The sequence below is a fragment of the Biomphalaria glabrata genome, chromosome 18 (genome assembly GCF_947242115.1).
Source record: "Biomphalaria glabrata chromosome 18, xgBioGlab47.1, whole genome shotgun sequence".
Lineage (NCBI taxonomy): Eukaryota > Metazoa > Mollusca > Gastropoda > Planorbidae > Biomphalaria > Biomphalaria glabrata.
This window is the reverse complement of record NC_074728.1, coordinates 1,320,677-1,339,184: the sequence shown is the minus strand read 5'-3', so window position 1 is coordinate 1,339,184 and position 18,508 is coordinate 1,320,677. Positions and strand designations below refer to the sequence as shown.

Below are 18,508 nucleotides of genomic sequence, written 5' to 3'. Positions count from 1 at the left end.
TCTAATCATTGACACTAAGACATTACCATTCTCAATCTAATCAATGAGGTTAAGATTTTTCCATTCTCAATCTAATCATTGACACTAAGACCTTCCATTCTTAATCTAATCATTGACACTAAGTCCTTACCATTCTCAATCTAATCATTGACACTAAGTCATTACCCTTCTCAATCTAATCATTGACACTAAGACATTACCATTCTCAATCTAATCAATGAGGTTACCATCCTCAATCTAATGATTGTCTCACTGTTATCATTGACACTAAGACATTACCATTCTCAATCTAATCATTGACACTAAGTCATTACCATTCTCAATCTAATCAATGAGGTTAAGATGTTTCCATTCTCAATCTAATCAATGAGGTTAAGATTTTTCCATTCTCAATCTAATCATTGACACTAAGTCCTTACCATTCTCAATCTAATCATTGACACTAAGACATTACCATTCTCAATCTAATCAATGAGGTTAAGATGTTTCCATTCTCAATCTAATCATTGACACTAAGACATTACAATTCTCAATCTAATCAATGAGGTTAAGATGTTTCCATTCTCAATCTAATCATTGACACTCAGTCATTACCATTCTCAATCTAATCATTGACACTAAGACATTACCATTCTCAATCTAATCATTGACACTAAGACCTTCCATTCTTAATCTAATCATTGACACTAAGTCATTACCATTCTCAATCTAATCATCGACACTAAGACATTACCATTCTCAATGTAATCATTGACATAACATTCTCAATGTAATCATCGACATTAAGACATTACCATTCTCAATCTTATCATTGACACTAAAAAATTACCATTAACACTAAGACATTAACATTTTTAATATAATTATTGACACTAAGACATTTCTATTCTCAATGTAATTATTGACACTAAGACATTACCATTCTCAATCTAACCATTTGTACCGTCTTGAATGGTGTGAATGTTGATTGAATGGTATTAGGGCCTCTTCTGACCTTGATGTAGTGTTCTTGTATTCTTAATTAAACACATCACATATTATGGATAAAATAATCACAAACTCCTCTCTGTCAGACAAATATTTATTACATCAAATAATAGTTCAGAAAGAAGGCAATCTCAGCCATACAATATCATTACGAATTATTTCACATCAAATACAAACTACATCCATAGAAAAAGCTCCAATTAGGTAGTCATATTATTTAATTCAATTTCATAAAACAGAGACACCTCCGTCTCTTGATACATCATGGCGCTAACTTACTAAAAAAAACGTCGTGTGATAAAAAATGGTACCTCTTTGCTTGACAATGTGTAAGACCCATTTTCACGTGAATTGAAATCATCTCGTGCATCTCACTCTAATCATAGTGTTACACCATTGACACTAAGACATTACCATCCTCAATCTAATGATTGTCTCACTGTTATCATTGGCACTAAGACATTACTATTCTCAATGTAATCATTGGCACTAAGACATTACTATTCTCAATGTAATCAATAACACTAAGACATTACCATTCTCACTGTTATCATTGGCACTACGACATTACCATTTTCAATGCAATCATTGACACTAAGACATTACCATTCTCCATCTAGACAAAATTTACATGGTCACAGTTTAAAAGTGAGGAAAGCAACAAACAACAATTAAATTTAAGAATCTATATTCATTACCCAGCTCAAATACAAACAGATGCTTAGATAATAATAAATAATTAATAATATAAATAAAAAATTAGTATAAAAAATATCAATAGTGCAACAACTTGTATTTTTTTTTTTTTTTTTGCATTTGCACAGTAACAGAACTGGTATAGAAAAATACAAAAGACATAAATGTGGGAGCCACCGCTGGGCCAAAGTAAAAACACAGCATATTTGTATTTTTTTAAGCATTGTTCACCCCAGCAGCAGTAAATCGCTACATGGCAAAATAACAAAGCAAAATTTGAGTAATGGTTTAATAATAATAATGATGCTGAAGATAAAAGATGAGTGCAGTGTTTTCATAAACCCTATTACAACCTACTTTCCTCTATGGCAAAAAGGTGCCTGAGTTATATCTTTATAGTGCTTACAGGAGTACCCCGTTACGCTATCCTTGAAGATACCATTTGACATGCAGTCATGTGGGATAATTTTCCAACCCATCACAGCTGTTGAATAAGTATTTCTTCTATACTACCCACACCAGCCTCCAGCAGAACATTTTTTTAAGGTAGTTCTGCCAGTGTATGAAAGTTTGAGAACTGCTTGGATATATATATATATTTAATTGTGAAACTTGAAAAAACTTCTTTTTTGAAACAAAACTAAATATAACTTTTATTACAACATAACACTAACCCTAATACTAACCTAGATGAAATGAAATAAATCTAGTAGCAATAATATAAAATGGTATTTTAAACAAAATCTAACTCACTACAAAAAACCTGTCTGTACAGTTTCAGATTCCCTGGGTAATTTGCATCCACCATCCAATCGCTAATTTCTCAACGTTACCTTGGAAACACCCACACACACACTCCATAACACTGCTATACACATTTTTATGAACATACAAAACAAAAACATTGTATAATTATGTCTTTTTTTAACTTTTGTTTTATAATTATTTTATCTAAGTAATTGACTAAGTAATTGTAATCATCGTCCTAAATATAATTTTGAGATCTTGTTTTCTAGTCTTAACATTACGAAAGATAAAAATCTAAAACAGGGGTGGGAAAATTACGGCCCGTGGGCCACATGTGGCCCGCCGGAGTGTTTTATGCGGACCGCCGACACCTACAGACATCAGGTGTACCCACAGTATATACATATAAAAATCCAAATATATTTAAAATAATATCTATATAAATTATTGAAACTGTCTATTATAAAAAGTTTCAAGCAAACAAAGATTTTCTTTTTGGCTATACATCAATACACTCGATTCAAGATACAATCTCTGATCAGTATTTATTTAATGCTATGAAGAACTGTGTTTGTTTGTTTGTTTTGTTTGTTTTATATGTTTCGGATGTTCCTTCAGAGTTGAAGATAGTTTACTTCCTAGTCCAAACCTCCCGCAGGACGACGGGGGATGGGAGCGGGCAGGGTTTGAACCCGGGACCATCGATGAATCTGAACGACAGTCCAGCGTGCAAACCGCACGACCAGGCAGCCATCCCGACCAGGCAGCCATCCTGTGTTGAATGTTGGGTATGCTTGGAACAAGATGGCAAGTGTAACAACTGATGGAGCTCGATCTTTGACTGAGTAAAATATTTTATTTTTTTTTATAAAAAATATCCTAGCCATAAACTCTAAACAGGAAAGTTTGGACAAAGCTGCATAATGTTTCAACATACAATATTGCACTATGCCGTAGTAATCGAACTTATTAGAGCTAGGTGGTGTTAACCACAGGTAGTTCCGATTAAGGAACACAGTAATCCACTGTTGTCTAACTTAGCATGGGCAAGGCAAATGAGAAGAATATAAAATCTCAAGGATGAAATTGTTATGTTACTTGAAGGACATTGACTGTGAATTTGTTACCAATATTTCTAATGAAGAGTGGAAAAAAGATTTCATTTGTTTCATAATTGCTACGGCAAAGGTGGTTGTTTTTTTTTGCATATGAAATGTAAATGCATGTTAAATCTTTTCAAAAAGGCTTTCTCATTTCTACAAGCAAGCAAAAGAAAACAGGTCTTGACATTTTCTTTGCTGATGAGTAAAACTATTTCTAGTGAAATTATTACACTTATTTAGATCCCTTTTTTGTGCAATTTATAAAAGCAAATTTTAAGACGTTAAGAACCAGTTTTCAATACCATCAGCTCACCATTTAGCACAGAAGCTGATTCAGCTACAGAGGACATAACTCCAAGCAAAAAGAAGCTCCACTCAGTGCTACCACAGGAGTCTTATGGGTGCCAGAAGCTGTATGTCAACACTTAAAAAAATGAGCTGCTGTTCACACTATTTGTGTACACATACATCAGTTCTTCTTCTTCGTTCTCATTTTACATGTTGGAGGGTTCAGATCAGTAATCTTATATCTGAAATGAACTGAGCAGTGGTTTCCAGATCAGGCAGTTCTCCAAAACGTTTTGGTTCTATAGGAGGGTTTAGGGGCCAGAGTCTTGTTTGAGTCTCTTGATTTAGTATGCACCACTGAGGACATGGTCAGCATTCGCTGGTGATGCTCCACAAGGGCAAGTTTCGCTCTTCCCAGCATTTAACTACCAGAACATATATTGCCTGTTTCAGTGAACGAGCATTTAGTTTTTTTATGGAAACTAAAACAGTGTAATTACTGGTCGATTTTGACTGACTTTAATTTGACAGCAGTCACAAGGGTAACAACTAGTAAGCTAGTTCCTCAGTTCCAGAACAATATGCACGAGTGTAAAAAGTAGAATACTGCACATTAAGTACAACTGTATACTTGAGGGGATGTTGTAATATAAAAAGACAAAAGCAATTTTAAAAAAAATCGTAAAATTGATTTCAAACATTGCTAACTCTTGTTGTAATTCCTTAACGTGGAGTGTGAGAAAAACGAAACATGAATATAATACAGTGTAAATATGAATTAGAAGACATTCTACACAGTTAGCTATAGTATCTCTCTAAGTTGTATATACATATGCGGCCCGCCATTCGCAATATTTTTTAAAATGCGGCCCTCGATACAAAAAGGTTGCCCGCCCCTGATCTAAAAGGTTAATAGTTATTGAGCTAACAAACTAATATTAGAAAATGGTAAAATAAAAAAATCACTGAATACAATATATATACAGGGTGCGTCAAAAAAATGTATACACACTTTGAACTGTCTTAGACAATTTATTTCCCGTTCTACAATGCTAAATTTCAGCACATGGAAAGCTTAATGTCTAATTAAAGTCAAAGTCATCAAGATAAGGCAGAGGAAATGGTTGGGAGGGAGGGGGTCAGAATAAGATCCTTTTTTGTCCAGTAGATATAATGGTCAGTTTGTAGACTTCATCAAGCCCTAACTTGAGAACTGCTTGGTCAGACACAAACTGTGAAAGATGGAACGTGATAATATGAATATATATATATGAATACAATATTAAAGTGCTGACTTATTTATTACTAAAGCATCTCCAGATTTTCTTTTGCTAAGTCTTTCTTTTAACCAACTGGTGTGGCACAGCAGTAGGCTCTTTTTTTTTTCATTGCAAGTCTATGGTTATTTTTTAAAAATCTTTTTGTCTACCAACACTCTTTAAACTATTTCCCAGGTGGATTCCCTACTTTAAATTTCTGTCTGTTAACATTTCAGCAAAGGTACAAGATATGAATACATTGCTTATGTCCTGAGAATGTTCTGCATTAGACACTTTAGGCCTGCTCTGCTACTCTATCACCTAAATAAATTAAGTTATGCTTCTTTTCCTTGGTCTTTGTTTCACTGCCAAGTTTGATACGTAATACAAAAAGAGTCAAAGGAATTCATCAGATTAATTTAATATTTAAAAATAGAATTGACTCACCATTAGCTGTCCCAATGAATGAACCATAATGTCAGGTTGACCATTAACCCTATCTTACTGTACCAGACATTCATGCTTGTTGTTTAGCCTAAAGATAACAATGGTAGTGATATTTAGCTGCAAACATTTTACTAAATTTATATAACTGGTAATAAATTATTGTTAAAACAAAAGAAAGTCCATAGAAAAGAGATACAAATAAAACATAAAACAGTCTAATTTAAAACTAAATAAAATGATTAATTAACACATTCTTTTTAAGACTGGATGGCTGCCTGGTTGTGCAGTATGCACACTGGATTATCTTTCACAATGGTGGGAAGCGTGGTCGAGAGGCCAAGTGCGCTTGAACTTGGCTTGGCTACCTAGAAGGGGGCTCGAGGTTCGACACCCGACTCGGGCAGAGATGTGTTTACTGAGCGCCCAAAGGCAGCAGGGAAAACCAACTCCTAGATACCCCCTCCCCCCCACCTTTCTCACAAATGAGATTGGACCAAAAAGCGCTCTGAGCATGCTATAAGCATGAAAGTAGCGCTATATAAAAGCTATAATAATAATAATAATGGTGCCAGGTTCATATTCTGCCAGCTGACATCAAACTTTTGAATTCATTTGTCAGTAATTATATTTTCTTTTTTTTTTTTTAAATACAAGCCTCATGCAATAGCAGTCTTTAACTTTTTCTTTATTGTTATAAATTATTTTAAGCAGAAGAATCTAATGAAATATACTTACAAAACTTCCTTTAAGATTTCAAGTTAAAAGTTGTGGGTGAACATCATCCCAGGGTATACCAGGACCTATACAGATAGAGTGGTCATGAGTCTGAAATACAAATAAAGTGATTGTGTCTGAAAAACTTTTTTCTTTTATTAATCAGAGTTAATATGTCATCTAGGTATGTCAAATAGATAAGTTTTCCAACCTGTAGGTATGTCTGACAGATATGTCATAAAGAGTCTTACAGTCTAGTAATGTAACATGCTGACAAATTTTTTCTTTAGAATCTTAAGGGGAGGGGAGGGAGGTAAGAAGAGTGCTTTTAAGAAATTATTACTCACTATGGTTTCAATTACAATGGTCAGGTCAGTTCATCAGGGCTGATCAATCCAACATAAGATCCACTATTTGGTAATTTACCTACGCCACTGTCATGCTTTAAATATTTCCAGCCAATAGAAGTAAATTGAGTTGTATGTGCTGAGAAAGGAAGACAAAAAAATTTTGTAAAATGTTTCACATATTTTAGTTTTTCCTTCAGAGTTGAAGATAATTTACTTCCTAGTCCTAACTTCCAGCAGGATGACAGCAGGCAGGGTATTAACCCAGGACCATCGAGAAGTCCAAACAATACACCACACGACCAGGCAGCCAGCCTGTATGTATTATAAGTGTGATTCAATATGTTATAAATCTATATTTTATATATGTTATAAGTGTGATTCAATTTGTTTAAAACTACAAAATTCATTTTTTTTTAGGTTTACTGTTTTTGACAGTCAAAATAGTGGTTTACATTTTTTTCCCACCATTTAAGAATTCCGATTACAATACAAAATTTAAAAAAATAGAAAAAAAAACCACATACACACATACAAAAGATTTGTAAAAAGCCTTGGCAGTCACATCAAACATTTTTTCAAAACCAACAACATGCATATCCTTGATACAAAACACACACACTGGTCATTTTAGTCATAAGAGATGTACCTGTTACCAGATGTACCAGTAAGGTTGATTGGCTGTATTGTTAAAGATTAAAAGCAAACCATTATCCATACAGATCTAGTTTCACTAGAGAAAAGATTTTTTTTCTTGGTATCCAAATTCTTATATATAAGATTTCTATAATGTGTCTTCTTTCTACTATAACATGCTCAGTACACTTTTATTGTATAAATACGGTAAGGGTTATATAATTTGGCTCTAAATGAAAGATTTACCTGCTTTCCATATGAAGGGAGGGAGGGGGTGGGGGGGCAAACATTATAGTTTCGGTTCTAATGCAGTCATAAGACCATATCTAGTATGACAGTCGACAGTAGAAACTTGCAATTAGATTCCATTATAGTTTCGGTTCTAATGCAGTCATAAGACCATATCTAGTATGACAGTTGACAGTAGAAACTTGCAATTAGATTCCAAGCAATAGTTCTACACGTATATAGTGAATTTAAGATGTAGCACATAAATTATAATTTCCAAAATCTAAACATAATTTTTCTATTGCACAAAGTTATCCAGCTAGAGCTAAATTTTAAAGTAAGAGGCAATTCACAGTTGGAAACATATGAAAATATAAAGTAAAAATATTAATGTCCATCATGCATCAGGTTTAATTACAAAATGAGGATACTGAACACTTCAAGAACTTTAAATATTTCCTTTTCCACAACCAAGGTAACCAATCGAGCCTAGTAGGAAGCGTGGTCAAGAGGCCAACTACGCTTGAACTTGGCTTAGCTTGGCTGCCTATGAAGGGGGCAAGAGGTTCGACACACAACTCGAGTTGAGTTGTGTTTACTGAGTGCTTTAAGGCAGTTAGAAAACCTACTCCCACTGGTCCACAAATGAGATTGAACCATAGTGCTCTGAGCATGCTATAAGCATGAAAGTAGCACTATATGAAAGCCATAATTTATTTATATAGTAAATATTTAGGGTTAGAAACATGCTTACAATTCAAGTAGATTTCCTTATTGAATGACACTACAAAATGTAATCATGTATAATCTGGATATTCTTCTTTGTTTTTATTATTCATTAACTTCAACAGACCTACTTTTTTTTCAGTGTCAGAGCAGAAGCACCAACAAATGTTTCATTTTTTTTTATCTTTTTAAAAAAAAAGACTCACAACATAGCAAGTAAACTGCTTTACTATTGAAGTTAGTGGAATTAATTTAGGTGAATAGATAGTTCCAAACAGGATGCATGCCATAGTTTTACTTCTTCTAGACTTAATCATTATTTCAATTTATCAGACAATAGTTACCCAGATAACGATCCTGACTGCCAGGTCGTGCAGTTTGCGCGCTGGACTGTCGATCGGATTTATCGATGGTCTCTAGTTCAAACCCTGCCTGCTCCCATCCCCCGTCACCCTGCCGAGGTTTAGACTAGGAAGTAAACTATCTTCAACTCTGAAGGGACATCCGAAACATGTAAAACAATTTACAAACATTCCAAAGATAAATACATGTTAAATTAGTTATAACTTATGAAGACATATAGCTATTGACATAGTTTTGATTTAAATTTGAGGATAAAATGTAAAAACAAAAAAACCTTCATTAAAATTATAACAAATAGATAGTTGTATATTCTATAGCCCCATTTTCTAAAAGATCAATAGCAAATATTCTTTTTTTATGCTTTGTTTAAGCCTGCTTAGCATACTTTATAAAAGTGCATAATTTGACTATAGTAAGTATTGCTTATAATATTAGCCTTTTCTTGCATCAAAGTAAATCAGAAATATTATTTTAAAATCAATTGTTGATTTAACATAATCATCAATTTAGTGGCTCAGAAAAGAAAAAATGTCTGAAAAAATGATTATAATTTTTAGAATAGTTGCGGATTAAAATGTAATAAGAATGCCTTTTAAAACTTGCAATCTATAGGGCTTGCTAATAAAAATACCAAAGAGTGGAGATCTATCACAATGTGAGAAATGGCGAGGCATCACTTTGCTGTCAGTACCAAGCAAGATTTTTAGCAGAATCCTACTAAACAGAATAAAGGGAGCATGTGATGAACACCTAAGAGAAGAACAGGCCGGATTCAGAAAAGGGAGATCTTGTGCTGACCAAATAGCTACACTCAGGATAATTGTAGAACAATGTGTCGAATGGCAATCTCCTCTCTATGCAACTTTTGTTGACTTTGAAAAAGCTTTTGATAGTGTCGACAGAGAATCTATTTGGACTGTAATGAGACATTATGGGATCCCCAATAAAATAATAACCATAATCAAGAACCTTTATGATGGTTTCACCTGCCAAGTAACCCACTGTGGCAAGCTGTCAGAGGAATTTCCAGTCACAACAGGAGTCAAACAGGGATGTCTTCTTTCACCACTCCTGTTCCTTCTAGTACTGGATTGGGTCACAAAAGAAGCCTACTCTAATGCAGGGAAAGGAATCCAATGGACTCTCACACAAAAGCTGGAAGATCTGGAATTCGCTGATGACATAGCCCTATTATCACACAGACTACAGGATATGCAAGAAAAAGTCACAGCTTTAAGCGAAGTAGGAAAAAGAGTAGGCCTCAAAATAAACCACCAAAAAACTAAAGTACTTAAAGTAAACAATAAACAAAGTGGAGACATAGTATTGGATTCTCAGACAATAGACCAAGTAGAAAATTTTATATACCTTGGGAGTGTAGTCAGTATATCAGGTGGAACAGATGAAGACATTAAACGCCATATAAATCTAGCATGTCAGACATTTACACAGCTAAAACCAACCTGGAAATCTCCTCACATCTCAAACAAGACTAAACTAAGAATCTTTAACTCTAATGTCAAGGCTGTCCTACTGTATGGTTCTGAAACATGGAGAACAACTGAAGCCACAACAAAAAAAATACAGACCTTCATCAACAGATGCCTGAGAAATATCCTAAAAATACACTGGCATGACAAAGTAGAAAACACCAAACTGTGGGAGATGAGTGGACAGAAAAATATAGAAGTGCAGATATTAGAGAGGAAGTGGAGATGGATTGGTCACACCCTTAGAAAAGATACCAGCAACAGAGCTAGGCAGGCCTTAGAGTGGAACCCCCAGGGAACAAGACGCAGAGGAAGACCAAAAAGAACATGGCGACGCAGTGTACTTGAAGAAGCAGAGAAGACCGGGAAGAGCTGGGACACCATCAAAAAGCTAGCAAGAGACCGTGGAGAGTGGCGTGTTTTTGTCGAGGCCCTATGTTCCATAAGGAACTCAAAGGAGTGATGATGATGATGAATCTATAGGGCAGATGATGTAAATGTCATCTGTTTCAGTGGCCTACAGTTATAAAGGTATCATGATATGGCCAGCACAATGATAAACCTTCTTTACTTCCCCAACTAATGTCATTAGAATTGCATGGACTTGAGGCACTCTAAGATCCTGAAATTCAAAAACAATCTTCACCAAGATTTGAACCTGAAAACTCTAGCTTAAAAGCAGTTGCACTTAACCACTTAGCAAGTCCTTCCCCCCCCCCCCCCCCCCATTAAAAAATCAAATGTTCCATTATGAATCAGCACATCATCATTTGCAGAGAGAATTGCTGCCAATCTTTTGACTATACAGGATATAGCTAGCTTAAGTACAATAGAGATAACTTTATTCAAGAATTTTTAACTTTGGCTGAATGTGCATTGTGACAAGCTAATTCAGGAACTGGCTTATACTGTAACATTTATTTAAATATTTTAGACTAAAATTACAACTATTATACACTAAAATAAAATGTTATTTCATTCACTATGTCATTATGTTATGGAGTGTTTACCCTGGCCCAGCATCCTCCTCCTTTTACAGCATTACATGTACTGTAATCTTCAGGGGCCCAAAGACTTTTTCCAGTGATGTAAGCCTCCAGAGAATCATATGTCCTTGGATAATGGCAGCTGTGAACAGAATCACTTTTGCATAACACTTTCCAAAATGTACAAACTATTTAAATATATTAATATATGCCTTTATTCTAAAAACAACCTCATAATAATATACTTATTCTTTTAAAAGTTTCATAGAATTTATTACATGCTAGATATCCTTATATGTTCACCTAGATGTCTACAAGCTAGCAGAGCTGTTTGTTAGAAAGTTGATTAGGTCTTTCCAAACTCAGCCACTTTCAAAACTTAATAAATAGTGAACAATACACAAGTTACACCTAAAATAAAAATGCCAACAAAAGAGCTATTCAGGCTTCAGATGGGAACCCACAGACACAAGGCACAGAGGAAGACCAAAAAGAACAGGACAAACACAATCTTCATATCTTCTAGATTACAGGCATTACTTCAAAATAGAATATAATTATGTCCTATGCATTTCATGATCAATCTAGTCATGCATGTTAATAAGTTACTTCAACTCTACTAAGTCATTGGTTTTCCTGGCTGATTGAGGCATCCCATTCCACTCTCTAATGGCATTAGGGAAAATTGAAAATAATTATGTGGTGTTGTCTTTTTATCTGTTTCTATCTCATCATCACTAGTTTTGGGGAGTAAAAAACTTAACCAACATACCCAATAGCATAAACAGATTTAGCTCATTTTTTTTTTATCTTTTAAGATGTCATGAGCAATATCCCATCCTCCATCATGTGCTATAATTAAAATATTTTTAAAAGCCATTTAAATCCCAAGCCTGGGTGAAAAAGGAGGAGGGTTTGGCGTGGGGCTAGTGACCCCCAACCTGTAAAACCACTATTGCTACAGAAACGGCAAACTCGACACACCAGGTGGGAGGAGGCTTCAGACATTGCCAGATCTTTATGGAGACAGCTTGCCGCCCAATGGGCCGAACGGCGCGGGAGGACCTAAGTCTAAAGTTAGTTTAAATCTAATGCATTTCTCAAAGTCTGCAAAGAGAGAGATAACAAAGATGTCTGGTAAATGTTGTATGCAGGTCTTCTAACAGAACTAATAATTTCAAAAACAAAAATGATTTGGAAAATATGACCCTAAATATACAATCTGTTGAATTTCAATAATCAATTTATTTATGAACCATCTGGTTTATTATATATTAAAAAAATATTTTGATAAGTTTAAAAGTTATAGAAGATTGTCCTTATGATCACTTGAGAAAAAATGTCAATATACATTAAAAGTCAGAATACTTTTTATATCATTTCTACAATGATTCCCTATAGAATAAGTGATGCCTTTTGATGACAAGAAACTATTCTTTAACTCTTTGACAACTATCAGATACATCCAATATGATCTGGTAAAAACAAAGATCTTCACTTTTTCCAAAAATATACAAGTATTATTATACAGTATGTCTTATAAAGATAGTATAGTATAAAATGTAGACAATTACCTTTATAATAAGTCCCAAGATAGGTTAGGAATGCAGTATTTCCCGTGGCTGTGCAGCCCCAGCTGAGACCTACATATTTATATAATCAACACTATAGCCTCTCTCATTCCATATCTGATGAAGATAAATTAAAATTAGTTGTTAGATTTATACAAAGTCCCTGTGGGGCTGAGGGGCATACACCAGTTGCAGACATGCCTACCCCCTAAGACCCAGAATGTGGAACACTCAGGTTGAAAATGTGGAATTTTGGGGCCCAATGTGGAACATGAACGTGTTTATGTTTGTCAGCCATACTGTACGCAATATAAATAAAACTTCAATTATATTACTTTAACAATAATACTAGTTTGCTTCTTATAAATTAGATGTAAATAGTATTTATATAATTAAAAGTAAGAAAACCTTTAATTCATAATTATGTCCTTTGTTTTGAAATCAATAGTTCTAACTCCTATAACTATATGATGAATTCTAAAAAAAATTTATTCTAATGACCAAGACTCAAATGTTACTATCTATTTTTTATTTGTTACTATTAGATCTACATCTAAATCTAATGACTAGATCTAGATTATTCTAGATCTACTTGATTATCTATCCTTTCTAGGGCTCTACTCTAGTCACTCTAGATGTCTCTAGTTGTAGATCTAAAATAATTTAAGAGTCTACTAGTCTAGGCCTACATCTAATAAGTCCTCTAAGTCTAAGAACACAGATTATAATAATTATATTATAGATCTAGATCTAAATATTTATGTCTAGATCTATGGACTTATTGAGAACTAAATTGATTACATAATGATACTTAAAAATCTAGAGATCTATCACCTTCTAAGTCTATTCTATTTAGTATTTCTAGATAGATCTAGAATCTAGATTTAGTATCAAGTATCATCTAGTTATCTAGTATAGTATTATGATTATCTAGTGCTAGACCTAGAAACTAATTTAGACTATGGAATATAGATTAAGTAGATATATAGGATCTAGCCTTATTTAGGCCTTAGCCTTACACTTTACAGTGTCTAAGTTAATTAATTACATTTAGGTCTAGACTCTAGAATAAAGTATTTAAAAAATAATCATTTTTCTTAGATTACTTAGAAACCTAAGAAACCACCAGTTGTCTGAGTTGAGTTAGTGTTAGAATACTAGAATAGATCTAGACCTAGACCTAGTAGTGACAATCTAGTCTAGCTAGACTAAGACTAGTACTACTAGATCTACTACTTACTTACTAGTAGTACTAGTTATCTAGACTAGACTAGTAGTAAAAAGTAGTAGTAAGTAGTCTAGTAGACTAGTCTAGAGTTAGAGCCATTCAAGCCCATTGTCTGATTTGTCATTGTCGGGAAAAGAAAGGGATTTGAATGGAACATTTGGGCAATTTGGCTTATTAATTACTTATTAGTACTTGCGGTCCGCACTTACTAGATTCTAAGAATTCCTCTAGTATCTAGATTCTATACCTAGACTACTAGATCTATGTCTAGATTCTAGATCTATGTCTAGAATCTAGATCTAGCTCAACCATATCTATAATCCAATATCTTCGTAAATTACGGGTCTGGAAGGAGATGAAAAGTAAACAATAAACACAGACCTATATATATATTTTATTTTGCATTCAGTATTTTCCTTTCGCACTATTAATAAATAATGAAAAATCGGCGATTTTTTGTGTGTGTGTGTGTCGGAATTCAGACTTGGCGGAACAAAAAATCGTGAATGTGGAACGGCGGAACATGTGAGCTTTTTTGATGCTTTTGCGGGACGGTCCCGCATAATGCGGGACTGTAGGCATGTCTGCCAGTGAGTTGGCTACCTTTCTAGGGGGATGGATTTAGAATTCCAGTAAGCACCATACATTTTCATAAGTTTTCAATTTAGATTTGGCTTGAGCTATGTTGCAGAAAGGGTTAAGTAAGGGTTGGAAACAGCATGGAAATCTTCTCCCAAATACTGCTTCTCCCCACATGTTCCCCAAAGAGCTTAAACTGAGCACTGAGCAAGCTTTATGTTATGATAAACCAAAGAAAAATAATAAATAAATAAACATCTAAATTTCATTCAACAGAAAAGTAAAATCTAGACAGTCAACTGTTAATTAAGGCTAGTAGAAACTAGAACAAATAAAAAATTCGTTTTTTAGAGTTCATTTTCAAGAATGTTTTTTTTTTTATGTTGCTATCTTGACTAAGGTTAACTCATTTGACACAGAGGGCATTTCAAACCCAAGCAAAGGGGCATGCATAGCACTTGTAATACATATTAACATAAACTTTTTCATATAGAGTTAAATATAAATATCTTTATATTATGAACTAAACTGTGTATGTAATAGAGACCAACAAAAAACAAAAACAGTCTAGAGAAAACCAATACATAAGACCATAGAAAGTGTAGGGGCAGCTATGGAAACTTACCCCAAAGTAGTCTATTGTTAAAATTATGCCTTCTTTTAGCTCCAGTAATCCATCTCTTCTTTGTCTACTCAATCAATCATATACACTCTGGACTATCGTTTGGTGGTCTCCATGATCCTAGGTTAGACCCCTGCCTGCTGCCACCCCACATCTTCTTGTGGGACGTTCAAGCTAGAATGTAGTTGTTTTCAACTCTGAAGGAACATCTGAAACATGTAAAACATTTTTACAATAATCAGAATGGGTCACCACAATTTAGATCCTGCACACATAATAATTCCAGACTCATCATAGATAATCAGTAAGTCAAAGTTAATAAGTAAATACTGTTTGCATCAATTTAATTTAACTGAAAAAAACAACATTATTACATTATAATAAATATGTCATACAAAAAAGCAGTTTTAAAATCATAATCAAGAAATTACTATTTTTCTCAAATTTACCTTAATTATAAATAGTCTAAGATTTCATTCCCCTGAATCTCTGGATAGTTGACAAAGTAGTTTTGAAGTTGTCTAGGAAAAAATTTTTTTTTAGGAATTAGTTTCAAAAAGATCAAACTCATGCCTGTAATAAACCTTCCTCAGTTACCAGTACTATAAAAAAAAAATCCTGTGTTTGGTACCATGGGGTCAGTTTAAGCTTTATTAGTCTCATTGTAATTTTTTCATTTATGTTTTAAATTCTCTTAATTAAATAACATTAAATCTCTAAAATCAGTGGCCTGACTTTTAAACTTATCTGTTTGTTTCTAGTGTAACAGTGTAAGCTTACTTTATCAACTCTATGCAGTCTCATTTATTCTATTTTACATGTTGTTGTGTTTTTTTTAAAGCATCAAATTTACATAAAGAAAAAAATAATATCTTTTTGATGTATTTTTTTTTTTTGCCTTTTTATTATGTTTTTTTTTTAATAGGCCTACATAGATCTCTATATATTTTGAACTTCCAAATTACAGCAGTTTTTTGTTTAGAAGCCATAATGATATTATGCACTATGCACATTACCAAATTAGTTAATTTAATTAGGTTTGGACAAAGATGTAAATTAGATTTATATAGATCTTTACCTTTACCTATCCCTTAGTCTGTTGGACCGTTGGGGCACCAGGCAAGATTTGTCGACCGTCTTTCTCCATTCCTCCCTTTTTTTGCCTTGTTTAGAACCTCTCTCAATGGCAGGCCTGTCCATTCTTTAATGTTGTCCTCCCATCGCTTTTTCTGTCGGCCTCTTCTTCTTTTCCTGGCACTGTTCCCTGAAGGAAGGTCTTTGCGAGCCCCGTAGATCTTGTAATGTGACCAAAGGTTTTAAGCTTTCGTCTTTTTTCACAATAGTTAGCAGGTCGTCATGGGCTCCGATCGCTACAGTAACCCTGTCTCTGATTTCTTGGTTTGTGATGCGGTCTTTGAATGTGATGCCTAGGATCCTTCTGTAGCATCTCAATTCCATTGCTAGGATCCTCCTCTCAAGCTCTGCATTCAACGTCCACGACTCGCAAGCATATAAAAATGTGGCCATGACCAGAGAGCGCATCAGTCTGATTTTGGTGCTGAGGGTTAAGCCCTTATCTTTCCATATTATTTTAAGTTTTGAAAGGGCTGCTGTGGACTGTGCTATTCAGGCCAATAATTCGGGTTTTGTTCCCTCATCTGAGACAATAGCTCCGAGGTATTTGAAGCTGTTAACACTAGTTAGCTTTTCACCTCCAATACTGATGCCTCTTTTAAAGCCCTGATGGCTATTGGTCATAATTTGAGTTTTTTCGGCATTTATTTGCATGCCATATGCTGCGGCAGTCTTGTCAATGCGCATCACCAGGTCAGCTAGTTCTTCTTCTGTCCCTGCTAGGCCGTCAATGTCATCTCGAAGCGCAAGTTAGTAATTCTTCTTCCTCCAATGCTAACAGTACCTTCATAGCCCTCAAGGTTCGAGGGCATCTTCCATTATCCTTTCAAGGAAGATATTGAAGAGTGTTGGTGACAGTAGGCAGCCTTGTCTTACTCCAACTGTGGTTTTGAACCAGTCCCCAATATTATTGTTGAAGTACACCGCACTCTTGGCATCCTTGTAGAGGTTCTGGATAACTTTGATTATGTTTTTATTAATGTTGTACTTTTCCATTGTCGCCCAGAGTGCTCTGTGCCATACTCGATCGAAAGCTTTCTTGAAATCAATAAAGACATGGAAAAGATTCTCTTGGTGTTGGAGAAATTTCTCACAGTGTATTCTGAGGTTTAGGATTTGCTCTGTTGCGCATATATAGATCTAGAGTCTAGTAATCTTTAATTCATAACATGTTTGTTATGATGACTGGTAATCTGATTATAATTATGACATGTCACATGGTGTAAAATAAAAATGATAAGATTCAACTTGGCAGAATTTAAGTCATTGCATGACTAGAATACTAGATGATAAAAAAAGTAGATGCATGACGCGTAGCCATAGGACATAATCATCTTCTTTTTTTCGAAGTAACGTCTGTATTTTATGAGATAAGATTCAACAATCTAATTCTAATATATCTAGATATCTGTCTAGTCGTCTAGATCTAGAATAATCATTATAATCTAGATGTAGATCTAGCTCTAGATACTAGAATAGATTAGAATTAGTATATAGTCTACTATTAATAGATTATTACTCACTTAGACTTAGATCTAAAATCTATAGTAAATTCTAAATTATATTATCATATGATAATAATTTAAATAATTATGTAAATTACTTACCCCAATCATTATTTATATCCATATTCTACAGCTGAAACATTAATATTCCCATTAGAATCTTATCCTATTAAAGCCTACACATAAGCCTAAATATGTTCCATTTTGAAGGCTAGCAAAAAAAAACGTAATTTTCAAAAACTCTAAAAAATCCATTCCAACATGCTTCAGAGATACAGATAAACACCTAAAAATAGCTTCATTATCGCTCTTCTAGGTCAGAGTTAGTAAATTTATAAATAATTTCTTTAAAAACTAGCAGTGCGTGCGTAAACGAAACAACCCAAAATCGGCGACTGTCGGCGCCTTCAACATAGAGGTCACGCTTTAGTTGTCTACCTTCAGTGAAGTCCAGAAGGGCGTCGACGCCGTAGGCGCCATTATCCCATTGGTGGTTAGAAAGGCTTTTATCTAACTACCAGGCCTGGACGTGGGGCTCTTCACCCCTGTCCTGTCTGAGGGCTCCCAACGGTAGACGGTCATAGCGATTGCGGGGCCCTATGCGAAACGGATAGTGCGGGGCCCAGTCTGGTGAGGATAAGGATAATAAGTGCAAATTGCATTTTATTCATTCTTTACCAAGTAAAATACCTCGAGCAAGTTAACTTTACGAACCTTGCGTGTAGCGAAGTCATACAGTATATTCTCAAAATTTTGTTTCTTGCATAGATCACGCTCAAAAGCAATAGCAAATATTGCCAAATTGTTCAATATATCTTCGTGAATTGTTGACCTCGAGTAATTGAATGACAT

The 18,508-nt window shown here is 34.4% G+C and overlaps 1 protein-coding gene across 6 annotated transcripts in view; it reads right to left on the bottom strand.

Annotated features, from left to right (window-relative positions):
* LOC106061238 (uncharacterized) overlaps positions 1-17,920 on the bottom strand; it is a 75,024-nt gene extending 57,104 nt beyond the window's left edge. Inside the window, exons 1-9 of one of the 6 annotated variants that reach the window (XR_008775829.1) lie at positions 17,759-17,920; positions 15,467-15,538; positions 15,021-15,226; positions 12,592-12,705; positions 11,042-11,159; positions 6,589-6,727; positions 6,263-6,352; positions 5,528-5,615; positions 1,068-5,053 (exon numbers count right to left, since the gene is read on the bottom strand). The gene's annotated coding sequence lies outside the window, so the exon portion shown is untranslated. Of the gene's footprint in view, positions 1-1,067; positions 5,054-5,527; positions 5,616-6,262; positions 6,353-6,588; positions 6,728-7,119; positions 7,390-7,470; positions 7,500-8,522; positions 8,635-11,041; positions 11,160-11,789; positions 11,805-12,591; positions 12,706-15,020; positions 15,227-15,466; positions 16,883-17,758 lie in introns of those variants that run through there. The other 5 variants (XR_008775830.1, XR_008775831.1, XR_008775833.1 and 2 more) reach the window with 5 other exon arrangements.
* Positions 17,921-18,508: the final 588 nt, after the last annotated feature.